This window comes from Theropithecus gelada, chromosome X (genome assembly GCF_003255815.1).
Source record: "Theropithecus gelada isolate Dixy chromosome X, Tgel_1.0, whole genome shotgun sequence".
NCBI classification, from domain to species: Eukaryota; Metazoa; Chordata; class Mammalia; order Primates; family Cercopithecidae; genus Theropithecus; species Theropithecus gelada.
In genome coordinates this window covers 91,402,835-91,416,227 of record NC_037689.1, presented here as the reverse complement: position 1 = coordinate 91,416,227, position 13,393 = coordinate 91,402,835, and the positions used below count along the sequence as shown (strand labels likewise).

The window sequence follows — 13,393 nt, the reverse complement described above, 5'->3', positions numbered from 1 at the left end:
CCGGGGCCTATCATGGGGAGGGGGGAGGTGGGAGGGATTTCATTGGGAGTTATACCTGATGTAAATGACGAGTTGATGGGTGCAGCACACCAACAAGGCACAAGTATACATATGTAACAAACGTGCACGTTATGCACATGTACCCTACAACTTACAGTATAATAATAATAAATAAATTTTAAAAAAAAAAGAAAAAAAAAGAAAAATGATTATATGAATGGCTAATTAGAATAACCAGTGCAGAGAAGTCCTTTAAAGACCCGAGGGAGCTGAAAATGATGGCACGAGAACTACATGACAAATGCACAAGCTTCAGTAACCAATTCGATCTCCTGGAAAAAAGGGTATCAGCAAGTGAAGATCAAATTAATGAAATGAAGCGAAAAGAGAAGTTTACAGAAAAAAGAGTAAAATGAAACTATCAAAACCTCCAAGAAAAGTGGGACTATGTGAGAAGACCAAATCTACTTCTGACTTGTGTATGTGAACGTGACGGGGAGAATGGTACCAAGTTGGAAAAAACTCTTCAGGATATTATCCAGGAGAAATTCCCCAACCCAGCAAGGCAGGACAACATTCAAATTCAGGAAATACAGAGAATGCAGAAAAGATATTGCTCAAGAAGAGCAACACCAAGACACATAATTGTCAGATTCATCAAACTTGAAATGAAGGAAAAAATATAAAGGGCAGCTAGAGAGAAAGGTCGGAGTACCCACTAAGGGAAGCCCATCAGACTAACAGCAGATCTCTCAGTGGAAACTCTACAAGCCAGAAGACAGTGGGGGCCAATATTCAAAAATCTTAAAGAAAACAATTTTCAACCCAGAATTTCATATCCAGCCAAACTAAGCTTCATAAGTGAAGAAGTAATAAACTCCTTTACAAACAAGCAAACTCTGAGAGATTTTGTCACCACCAGGCCTGTCCTACAAGAGCTCCAGAAGGAAACACTAAACATGGAAAGGAACAACCGGTACCAGCCACTGCAAAAACATGCCACATTGTAAGCACTATCGATGCTAAGCTGAAATTGCATCAACTAATGAGTAAAATAACCAGGTAACATCATAATGACAGTATTATTAACCTTAAATAACAATATTAACCTTAAATGTAAATGGGCAAAATGCTCCAATTAAAAGACACAGACTGGCAAAGTGGAAAAAGAGTCAAGACCATCAGTGTGCTGTATTCAGGAGACCCATCTCACACGTAGAGACACACATAGGCTCAAAATAAAGGGATGGAGGAAGATCTACCAAGCAAATGGAAAACAAAAAAAGGCAGGGGTTGCAATCCTACTGTCAGGTAAAACAGACTTTAAATCAACAAATATCAGAAGTGAAAAAGAAGGCCATTACATAATGATAAAGGGATCAATACAACAAGAAGAGCTAACTATCCTAAATATATATGCACCCAATACAGGAGCACCCAGATTCATAAAGCAAGTCCTTAGAGACTTACAAACAGACTTAGACTCCCATACAATAATAATGGAGATTTTAACACCCCACTGTCAACATAAGACAGATCAATGAGACAGAAAGTTAACAAGAATATCCAGGAATTGAACTCATCTCTGTACCAGGTGGACCTAATAGACATCTACAGAACTTTCCATGCCAAATCAACAGATTACACATTATTCTCAGCACCACATCGCACTTATTCCAAAATTGACCACATAGTTGGAAGTAAAGCACTCCTCAGCAAATGTACAAGAACAGAAATTATAACAAACTGTCTCTCAGACCACAGTGCAATCAAACTAGAACTCAGGATTCAGAAACTAAGTCAAAACCGCTAAACTACATGGAAATTGAACAACCTGTTCCTGAGTGACTACTGAGTACATAACAAAATGAAGGCAGAAATAAAGATGTTCTTTGAAGCTAATGAGAACAAAGACACAACATACCAGAATCTCTGGGACACATTTAAAGCAGTGTGTAGAGGGAAATTTATAAGACTAAATGCCCACAAGAGAAAGCAGGAAAGATGTAAAATTGACACCCTAACATCACAATTAAAAGAACTAGAGAAGCTGAGAATGATGGTTTCCAGCTGCATCCATGTCCCTATAAAGGACATAAACTCACCCTTTTTTATGGCTGCATAGTATTACATGGTGTATATATACCACATTTTCTTAATCCAGACTGTCACTGATGGACATTTGGGTTGATTCCAAGTCTTTGCTATTGTGAATAGTGCTGCAATAAACATACATGTGAATGCGTCTTTATAGCAGCATGATTTATAATCCTTTGGGTATATACCCAGTAATGGGATGGCTAGGTCATATGGTACTTCCAGTTCTAGATCCTTGAGGAATCGTCATACTGTTTTCCATAATGGTTGAACTAGTTTACAATCCCACCAACAGTGTAAAAGTGTTTCTATTTCTCCACATCCTCTCCAGCATCCGTTGTTTCCTGACTTTTCAATGATTGCCATTCTCACTGGTGTGAGATGGTATGTCATTGTGGTTTTGATTTGCATTTCTCTGATGGCCAGTGATGATGAGCATTTTTTCATGTGTCTGTTGGCTGTATGAATGTCTTCTTTTGAGAACTGTCTGTTCATATTCTTTGCCCACTTTTCAATGGGGTTGTTTGTTTGTTTCCTGTAAATTGGTTTGAGTTCTTTACACCACATGTTCTCACTCATAGGTGGGAACTGAACAATGAGATCACTTGGACTCGGGAAGGGGAACATCACACACCGGGTCGTATCACGGGGAGGGGGCAGGGGGAGGGATTGCATTGGGAGTTATACCTGATGTAAATGACGAGTTGATGGGTGCTGACGAGTTGATGGGTGCAGCACGCCAACATGGCACAGGTAAACATATGTAACAAACCTGCACGTTGTCCACATGTACCCTAGAACTTAAAGTATAATAAAAAAAAAAGAAAGAAAGAAAAAAGAAAAAAAAATAACTAGAGAAGCAAGAGCAAACACATTCAAAACCTAACGGAAGGCAAGAAATAACTGAGATCACTGCAGAACTGAAGGAGATAGAGACACAGAAAACCCTTCAAAAAAATCAATGAATCCAGGAGATGGTTTTTTGAAAAGATCAACAAAATTGATAGACCGCTAGCAAGACTAATAAAGATAAAAGAGAGAAGAATCAAATAGACGCAATAAAAATGATAAAGGGGGTATCACCACCGACCCCACAGAAATATAAACTACCATCACAGAATGCTATAAACATCTCTATGCAGATAAACTAGAAAACCTAGAAGAAATGGACAATTTCCTGGACATTTACACTCTCCCAAGACTAAACTAGGAAGAAGTTGAATCCCTGAATAGACCAATAGCAGGCTCTGAATTTGAGGCAATAATTAATAGCCTACCAACGAAAAAAAGTCCAGGACCAGCCAGATTCACAACCGAATTCTACCAGAGGTACAAGGAGAAGTTGATACCATTCTTTCTGAAACTATTCCAATCAATAGAAAGAGAGGGAATCCTCCCTAACTAATTTTATAAGTGCAACATCATCCTGATACCAAAGCCAGACAGAGACACAATAAAAAAAAGAGAATTTCAGACCAATGTCCCTGATGAGCATCGATGCAAAAATCCTCAATAAAATACTGGCAAACTGAATCCAGCAGCACATCCAAAAGCTTATCTTCCGTGATCAACGGGGCTTTATCCCTGGGATGCAAGGCTGATTCAACATACACAAATCAATAAGCATAATCCAGCATATAAACAGAACCAAAGATAAAAACCACCTGATTTTCTCAATAGATGCAGAAAAGACCTTTGACAAAATTCAACCGTCCTTCATGCTAAAAACACTCAATAAATTTGGTATTGATGGGACGTATCTCAAAAGAACAGGAGATATTTATGACAAACCCACAGCCAATATCATACTGAAATGGCAAAAACTGGAAGCATTTCCTTTGAAAAATGGCACAAGACAGGGATGCCCTCTCTCACCACTCCTGTTCAACATAGTGTTGGAAGTTCCGGTCAGGACAATTAGGCAGGATACAAAAATAAAGGGTGCTCTGTTAGTAAAAGAAGAAGTCAAATTGTCCATGTGTGCAGATGACATGATTGTATATTTAAAAAACCCCATCATCTCAGCTGAAAATCTCCTTAAGCTGATAAGCAACTTCAGCAAAGTCTCAAGATACAAAATCAATGTGCAAAAATCACGAGCATTCTTGTATATCAGTAACAAACAGAGAGCCAAATCATAATTGAACTTCCATTCACAATTGCTTCAAAGAGAATAAAATACATAGGAATCCAACTTACAAGGGATGTGAAGGACCTCTTCAAGGAGAACTACAAACCACTGCTCAGTAAAATAAAAGAGGACACAAACAAACGGAAGAACATTCCGTGCTCATGGATAGGAAGAATCAATATCTTGAAAATGGCCACACTGCCCAAAGTAATTTCTAGGTTCAATGCCATCCCCAACAAGCTACCAAAGACTTTCTTCACAGAATTGTAAAAAACTACTTTAAGGTTCATATGGAATGAAAAAAGAGCCCACATTGCCAAGACAATCCTAAGGCAAAAGAACAAGGCTGGAGGCATCACGATACCTGACTTCAAACTATACTACAAGGCTACAATAACCAAAACAGCATAGTAGTGGTACCAAAACAGAGATATAGATCAATGGAACAGAACAGAGCCCTCAGAAATAATACCACACATCTACAACCATCTGATTTTTGACAAACCTGACAAAAACAAGAAATGGGGAAAGGATTCCCTATTTAATAAATGGTGCTAGGTAAACTGGATCTCTTCCTTACACCTTATACAAAATTTAATTCAAGATAGATTAAAGAATTAAATGTTAGACCTAAAACCATAAAATCCCTAGAAGAAACCCTAGGCAATACCACTCAGGACATCGGTATCGGCAAGGACTTCATGTCTTAAACACCAAAAGCAAAGGCAACAAAAGCCAAAATTGACAAATGAACTAAACAAAAATTGACAATTAAACTAAAGAGCTTCTGCACAGCAAAAGAAACTACCATCAGAGTGAACAGGCAACCTACAGAATGGGAGAACATTTTGCAATCTACTCATCTGACAAAGGGCTAATATCTAGAATCTACAAAGAACACAAACAAATTTACAAGAAAAAAGCAAACAACCCCATCAAAAAGTGGGCAAAGGATATGAACAGACGCTTCTCAAAAGAAGACATTTATGCAGCCAAGAGTCACATGAAAAAATGCTCATCATCACTGGCCATCAGAGAAATGCAAATCAAAACCACAAGGAGATACCATCTCACACCAGTTAGAATGGCAATCATTCAAAAGTCAGGAAACAACAGGTGCTGGAGAGGATGTGGAGAAATAGGAACACTTTTACACTGTTGGTGGGATTGTAAACTACTTCAACCATTGAGGAAGACAGTGTGGCGATTCCTCAAGGAGCTAGAACTAGAAATACCATTTGACCAAGCCCTCTCATTACTGGGTATATACCCAAGGATGATAAATCATGCTGCTATAAAGACACATGCACACGTATATTTATTGTGGCACTATTCACAATAACAAAGACTTGGAACCAACCCAAATGTCCATCAATAATAGACTGGATTAAGAAAATGTGGCACATATACACCATGGAATACTATGCAGCCATAAGAAATCATGAGTTTGTGTCCTTTGAAGGGACATGGATGAAACTGGAAGCCATCATTCTCAGCAAACTATCGCAATGATAGAAAACCAAACATCGCATGTTCTCACTCATAGGTGGGAATTGAACAATGAGAACACTTGGTCACAGGAAGGAGAACATCACACACTGGAGCCTATCTTGGGGTGGGGGGACAAAGGAGGGATAGCATTAGGAAATATACCTAATGTAAATGACACGTCAATGGGTGCAGCACACCAACATGGCACATGTATACATATGTAAAAAAACCTGCAGATTGTGCACATGTACCCCAGAAATTAAATTATAATAATAAAAAAGTTGTAAAAAATTATAAAATAAAGTCTCAAAATATAAAACCAATGTGATAAAATCACAGGTATCCCTATACACAAACAATATACAGAGAGCCAAATCATGAGTGAACTCCCATTCACAATTGCTACAAAGAGAATAAAATATCAAAGAATACAACTTACAAGGGATGTGAAGGACCTCTTCAAGGAGAATTACAAACCTCCTTTTGTTGTAAAGCAATTGCAACAAAAGCCAAAATTGACAAACGAAATCTAATCAAACTAAAGAGCTTCTGCACAGAAAAAGAAATTATCATCAGATTGAACAGGCAACCTAAAGAATGGGAGAAAATTTTTTCAAGCTACCCATCTGACAAAGGTCTAATATACAGAATCTATAAGGAACTTAAACAAATTAACAAGAAAAACAACAAACAACTCCATCAAAAAGTGGGCAAGGGATATGAACAGACACTTCTCAAAAAAAGACATTTATGCAGCCTTCAAACATATATATATATATATATATATATAAAACTCATCATCACCAGTGATTAGAGAAATGTAAATCATAACCACAATGAGATACCATCTCACGTCAGTTAGAATGGAGATTATTAAAAAGCCAGAAACAACAGATGCTGGCGAGGCTGTGGAGAAATAGGAAAATTATTACACTGTTGGTGGGAGTGTAAATAAGTTCAATCATTGTGTAAGACGGGGGGCGATTCTTCAGAAATCTAGAACCAGAAATACCATTTGATCCAGTAATCCCGTTACTGGATATATACCCACTGGATTATAAATCATTCTACTATAAAGACACATGAACATATATAGCAAAGACTTCGAACCAAACCAAATTCCCACCAATGATAGACTGGATAAAGAAAATATGCACATATACACCATGGAGTACTATGCAGCTACAAAAATGGAGTTCTTGTCCTTTGCATGGATATGGATGTAGCTGGAAGCCATCATCCTCAGCAAACTAACACAGGAACAGAAAACCAAACACTGCATGTTTTCACTCATAAGTAGGAGCTGAACAAGGAGAACACATCGACACAGGGAGGGGAACATCATACACCGGGGTGTGTTGGGGGCTGTGGGGAAAGGGGAGGGAGGGCCTTAGGACAAATACCTGATGTATGAGGGACTTAAAATCTAAATGATGGGTTCATAGGTACAGCAACCACCATGGCATATATATACCTATGTAACAAATGTGCACATTCTGCACATGTAGCCCAGAACTTAAAGTTTAAAGAAAGAAAATAAAAGAAATGCTGTTGTATATAGCAAAATTTTTGTCATACACCTATAGCAATACGTGAAGAGAAATGTAGTAGTTTTTGTTATTTATTTTTATTTCAATAGCATTATGAGTACAAGTGGTTTTTGGTTACATAGTTGAATTGTGTAGTGGTGAAGTCGAGGATTTTAGTTTTCCCATCACCAAATAGAGTATATTGTACCGTACAAGTAGGGTTTTTTTTAATTCTTCACCTCCTTCCATCTTTCCTCCCTCTGAGACTCCAATATCCACTATACCACTCTGTATGCCTTTGCATACCTGTAGCTTACCTCCCACATATAAGTGATAACATGTGATATTTGGTTTCCAATTCTTGAGTTACTTCTCTTAGAACAATGTCCTCCAGTTCTATATGAGTTTCTGCAGAAAACCATAATTTAGTTCCTTTTTATGGTTGAGTAGTAGAATTTAGTTATTTTTAAAACCTCCTTGTAAAATATAATTGACATGTGAAAAGCTGTACATATTTAACATATACAATGAAGTGAATATGAAGGAAAGTATACATCTATTAACTGTCACAATAAGTGCCATAAACACATCCATCCCCTCTAAAAGTATCCCCCCTCCCTCTTTACACAGTGTGTGTGGGTGGGGTGAGAAGAACATTTAACACAAGATACATACTCCAGCAAATTATTATGTATAAACTACAGAATTATTAACTTTTGGCACTATGCTTTACAGCAGATATCTAGAACTTGTTGACCTTTCATAGCTGAGACTTCGTACTCTTTGACGAATATCTCCCAGTTTCCTCTTGCTACCAGTCTCCAACAAGCTCAGTACTCATTGCTTCTATGAGTTTGTCTATTTTAGATTCCTCATATCACGGTATCATGGGGTAGTTTTTCTTCTCTCTTTGGCTAATTTCACCTAGCAAAGTGTTCTCCAGGTTGATTTATGACGTCAGAAGCAGCAGTATTTCCTTCTTTTAATGGCTGAATAATAAGCCATTAGATGTATATACCACATTTTCTTTTTTTATAATTTATTTATTTTTTACTTTTTTAATTATTATTATACTTTAAGTTCTAGGGTACATGTGCATAACGTGCAGGTTTGTTACATATGTATACTTGTGCCATGTTGCTGTGCTGCACCCATCAACTCGTCAGCACCCATCAACTCGTCATTTACATCAGGTATAACTCCCAATGCAATCCCTCCCCGCTCTCCCCTCCCCATGATAGACCCCGGTGTGTGATGTTCCCCTTCCCGAGTCCAAGTGATCTCATTGTTCAGTTCCCACCTATGAGTAAGAACGTACGGTGTTTGGTTTTCTGCTCTTGTGATAGTTTGCTAAGAATGATGGTTTCCAGCTGCATCCATGTCCCTATAAAGGACATAAACTCATCCTTTTTTATGGCTGCATTGTATTCCATGGTGTATATGTGCCACATTTTCTTAATCCTGTCTGTCACTGATGGACATTTGGGTTGATTCAAAGTCTTTGCTATTGTGAATAGTGCTGCAATAAGCATACATGTGCATGTGTCTTTATAGCAGCATGATTAATCATCCTTTGGGTATATACCCAGTAATGGCCCTCAGGTAAATACCCAAAAGAATGGAAATCTGCAGCACTCAAAGATTCATATGTGAATGCTTATATTAGCACTCTTCGTATAGCCAAAATGAATAGAATCCAAATATCCATCAACTAGTGGAAGAAAAATTAGTACGTGCCATAGCCATACAGCAGAGTATTACTCATTAATCAAAAGGAATGAAGCAGTGTATGGTACATCTAGTTCTAGATCCTTGAGGAATCGCCATACTGTTTTTCATAATGGTTGAACTAGTTTACAATCCCACCAACAGTGTAAAAGTGTTTCTATTTCTCCACATCCTCTCCAGCACCTGTTGTTTCCTGACTTTTGAATGATTGCCATACTAACTGGTGTGAAATGGTATGTCATTGTGGTTTTGATTTGCATTTCTCTGATGGCCAGTGATGATGAGCATTTTTTCATGTGTCTGTTGGCTGTATGAATGTCTTCTTTTGAGAAATGTCTGTTCATATCCTTTGCCCACTTTTTGATGGGGTTGTTTGTTTTTCTTGTAAATTTGTTTGAGTTCTTTGTAGGTTCTGGATATTAGCCCTTTGTCAGACGATTAGATTGCAAAAATGTTCTCCCATTCTGTAGGTTGCCTGTTCACTCTGATGGTAGTTTCTTTTGCTGTGCAGAAGCTCTTTAGTTTAATGAGATCCCATTTGTCAATTTTGACTTTTGTTGCCGTTGCTTTTGGTGTTTTAGACATGAAATCCTTGCCCATGCCTATGTCCTGAATGGTACTACCTAGGTTTTCTTCTAGGGTTTTTATGGTATGAGGTCTAACATTTAAGTCTCTAATCCATCTTGAATTAATTTTCGTATAAGGAGTAAGGAAAGGATCCAGTTTCAGCTTTCTACTTATGGATAGCCAATTTTCCCACCACCATTTATTAAATAGGGAATCCTTTCCCCATTTCTTGTTTTTATCAAGTTTGTCAAAGATCAGATGTCTGTAGATGTGTGCTATTATTTCTGAGGGCTCTGTTCTGTTCCATTGGTCTATATCTCCGTTTTGGTACCAGTACCATGCTGTTTTGGTTACTGTAGCCTTGTAGTATAGTTTGAAGTCAGGTAGCGTGATAACTCCAGCTTTGTTCTTTTGACTTAGGATTGTCTTGGAGATGTGGGCTCTTTTTTGGTTCCATATGAACTTTAAAGCAGTTTTTTCCAATTCTCTTGAAGAAACTCATTGGAAGCTTGGTGGGGATGACATTGAATCTGTAAATTACCTTGGGCAATATGGCCATTTTCACGATATTGATTCTTCCTATCCATGAGCATGGTATGTTCTTCCATTTGTTTGTGTCCTCTTTTATATCACTGAGGAGTGGTTTGTAGTTCTCCTTGAAGAGGTCCTTTATATCCCTTGTAAGTTGGATTCCTAGGTATTTTGTTCTCTTTGAAGCAATTGTGAATGGAAGTTCATTCATGATTTGGCTCTCTGTTTGTCTGTTACTGGTGTATAAGAATACTTGTGATTTTTGCACATTAATTTTGTATCCTGAGACTTTGCTGAAGTTTCTTATCAGCTTAAGGAGATGTTGGGCTGAGACAATGGAGTTTTCTAAATATACAGTCATGTCATCTGCAAACAAGGACAATTTGACTTCCTCTTTTCCTAAGTGAATACCCTTGATTTCTTTCTCTTGCCTGATTGCCTTAGCCAGAACTTCCAACACTATGTTGAATAAGAGTGGTGATAGAGGGCATCCTTATCTTGTACCCGTTTTCAAAGGGAATTTCTCCAGTTTTTGCCCATTCAGTATGATATTGGCTGTGGGTTTTTCATAAATAGCTCTTATGATTTTCAGGTACGTTCCATCAATACCGAATTTATTGAGCATTTTTAGCATGAAGGGCTGTTGAATTTTGTCAAAGGCCTTTTCTGTATCTATTGAGATAATCATGTGGTTTTTGACTTTTGTTCTGTCTATATGCTGGATTATGTTTATTGATTCGTGTATGGTGAACCAGCCTTGCATCCCAAGGATGAAGCCCATTTGATCATGGTGGATAAGCTTTTTGATGTGCTGCTGGATCCGGTTTGCCAGTATTTTATTGAGGATGTTTGCATCGATGTTCATCAGGGATATTGGTCTAAAATTCTCTTTTTTTGTTGTATCTCTGCCAGGCTTTGGTATCAGGATGATGTTGGCCTCATAAAATGAGTTATGGAGGAGTCCCTCTTTTTCTGTTGATCGGTATAGTTTCAGAAGGAATGGTACCAGCTCCTCCTTGTACCTCTGGTAGAATTCAGCTGTGAATCCATCTGGTCCTGGACTTTTTTTAGTTGCTAGGCTATTAATCGTTGCCTCAATTTCAGAGCCTGCTATTGGTCTATTCAGGGATTCAACTTCTTCCTGGTTTAGTCTTGGAAGAGTGTAAGTGTCCAGGAAAATATCCATTTCTTCCAGATTTTCTAGTTTATTTGCATAGAGTTGTTTATAGTATTCTCTGATGGTAGTTTGTATTTCTGTGGGGTCGGTGGTGATATCCCCTTTATCATTTTTTACTGCATCTATTTGATTCTTCTCTCTTTTCTTCTTTATTAGTCTTGCTAGTAGTCTACCAATTTTGTTGATCTTTTCAAAAAACCAACTGCTGGATTCATTGATTTTTTGGAGGGTTTCTTTGTGTCTCTATCTCTTACAGTTCTTCTCTGATTTTAGTTATTTCTTGCCTTCTGCTAGCTTTCGAATGTGTTTGCTCTTGCTTCTCTAGTTCTTTTAATTGTGATGTTAGAGTGTCAATTTTAGAACTTTCCAGCTTTCTCTTGTGGCCATTTAGTGCTATAAATTTCCCTCTACACACTGCTTTAAATGTATCCCAGACATTCTGGTGTGTTGTATCTTTGTTCTCATTGGTTTCAAAGAACATCTTTATTTCTGCCTTCATTTTGTTATGTACTCAGTAGTCATTCAGGAGCAGGTTATTCAGTTTCCTATAGTTGAGCGGTTTTGATTGAGTTTCTTAGTCCTGAGTTCTAGTTTGATTGCACTGTGGTCTGAGAGACAGTTTGTTATAATTTCTGTTCTTGTACAATTACTGAGGAGTGCTTTTCTTCCAATTATGTGGTCAATTTTGTAATAAGTGTGATGTGGTGCTGAGAAGAATGTATATTCTGTTGATTTGGGGTGGAGAGTTCTGTAGATGTCTATTAGGTCTGCTTGCTGCAGAGATGAGTTCAATTTCTGGATATCCTTGTTAACTTTTTGTCTCGTTGATCTCTCTAATGTTGACAGTGGAGTGTTAAAGTCTCCCATTATTATTGTATGGGAGTCTAAGTCTGTTTATAAGTCTCTAAGGACTTGCTTTATGAATCTGGGTGCTCCTGTATTGGGTGCATATATATTTAGGATAGTTAGCTCTTCCTGTTGAATTGATCCCTTTACCATTATGTAATGGCCTTCTTTGTCTCTTTTGATCTTTGATGGTTTAAAGTCTGTTTTATCAGAGACTAATATTGCAACCCCTGCTTTTGTTTGTTCTCCATTTGCTTGGTAGATCTTCCTGTATCCCTTTACTTTGAGCCTATGTATGTCTCTGCATGTGAGATGGGTCTCCTGAATACAGCAAACTGATGGGTCTTGACTCTTTATCCACTTTGCCAGTCTGTGTGTTTTAATTGGAGGATTTATTCCATTTACTTTTAAGGTTATTATTGTTATGTGTGAACCTGATCCTGCAATTATGATATTAACTGTTTATTTTGCTCATTAGTTGTTGCAGTTTCTTCCTAGCCTCGATGATCTTTACATTTTGGCATGTTTTTGCAATGGCTGGTACTGGTTGTTCCTTTCCATGTTGAGTGCTTCCTTCAGGGTCTCTTGTAAGGCAGGCCTGGTGGTGACAAAATCTCTAAGCATTCATGCTCGTCCTGCTGCTCCTCCTGCTTGCCAGTGATCTCCACCATGCCATCCTTGGTGTTAACCGTTAGCTCTTCAGGGGCAAAGTGGTTGACATCCAGGGACAGGCGCCAGCGGTCCGCCGTGTGCTGGATCTCAAAGACCCCGCTGCTGAGCTGCGGCTGAGTGCACCGCTGTAGGCGGGCCCAGCCAGCGCGGGGCTCTAGATCGTGGCGGGGGGCAGGGGGCGCACGTTGCCTGGCCAACTGCTGCCGCTGAACCACTGCGACCACTCCTCGGGCAGTGGGGCAGCCCGAAGACCTGGTCGAAGAGGCGGCTGTGCGTGTACCAGTTGCGGAAGGGGTCCCAGCCGGTGCCCCGCAGGAGCGAGAAGGGGACGCGGTGCTGGGTCATGCTGGCTGACTCTGCTCTAGACGTCTGCTCGGAGAAGTGCTGCCTTGGCTTTTTTGAATAATGCTGCAAAGAAGATGAGAGGGCAAATTTCTTTTCCAGATTCTGATTTCAACTTATTTGGATATACAATGAGAGGGGATTGTGGGATAATATGGTAATTCAATTTTTAGGTTTTTTAAAATTTCTATTTATAATTGAAAACAAATAATTGTATATATTTATGGTGTACAATGGATGTAATATATTATTACAGTGCGGAATGATTAAATCAGGCAAATC

General features: G+C 38.5%; 1 pseudogene; it reads right to left on the bottom strand.

The window, feature by feature from the left end:
• The window catches only part of LOC112615210, a 179,789-nt pseudogene extending 166,675 nt beyond the window's left edge, over window positions 1-13,114 (bottom strand).
• Between the last annotated feature and the right edge of the window lie 279 nt (window positions 13,115-13,393).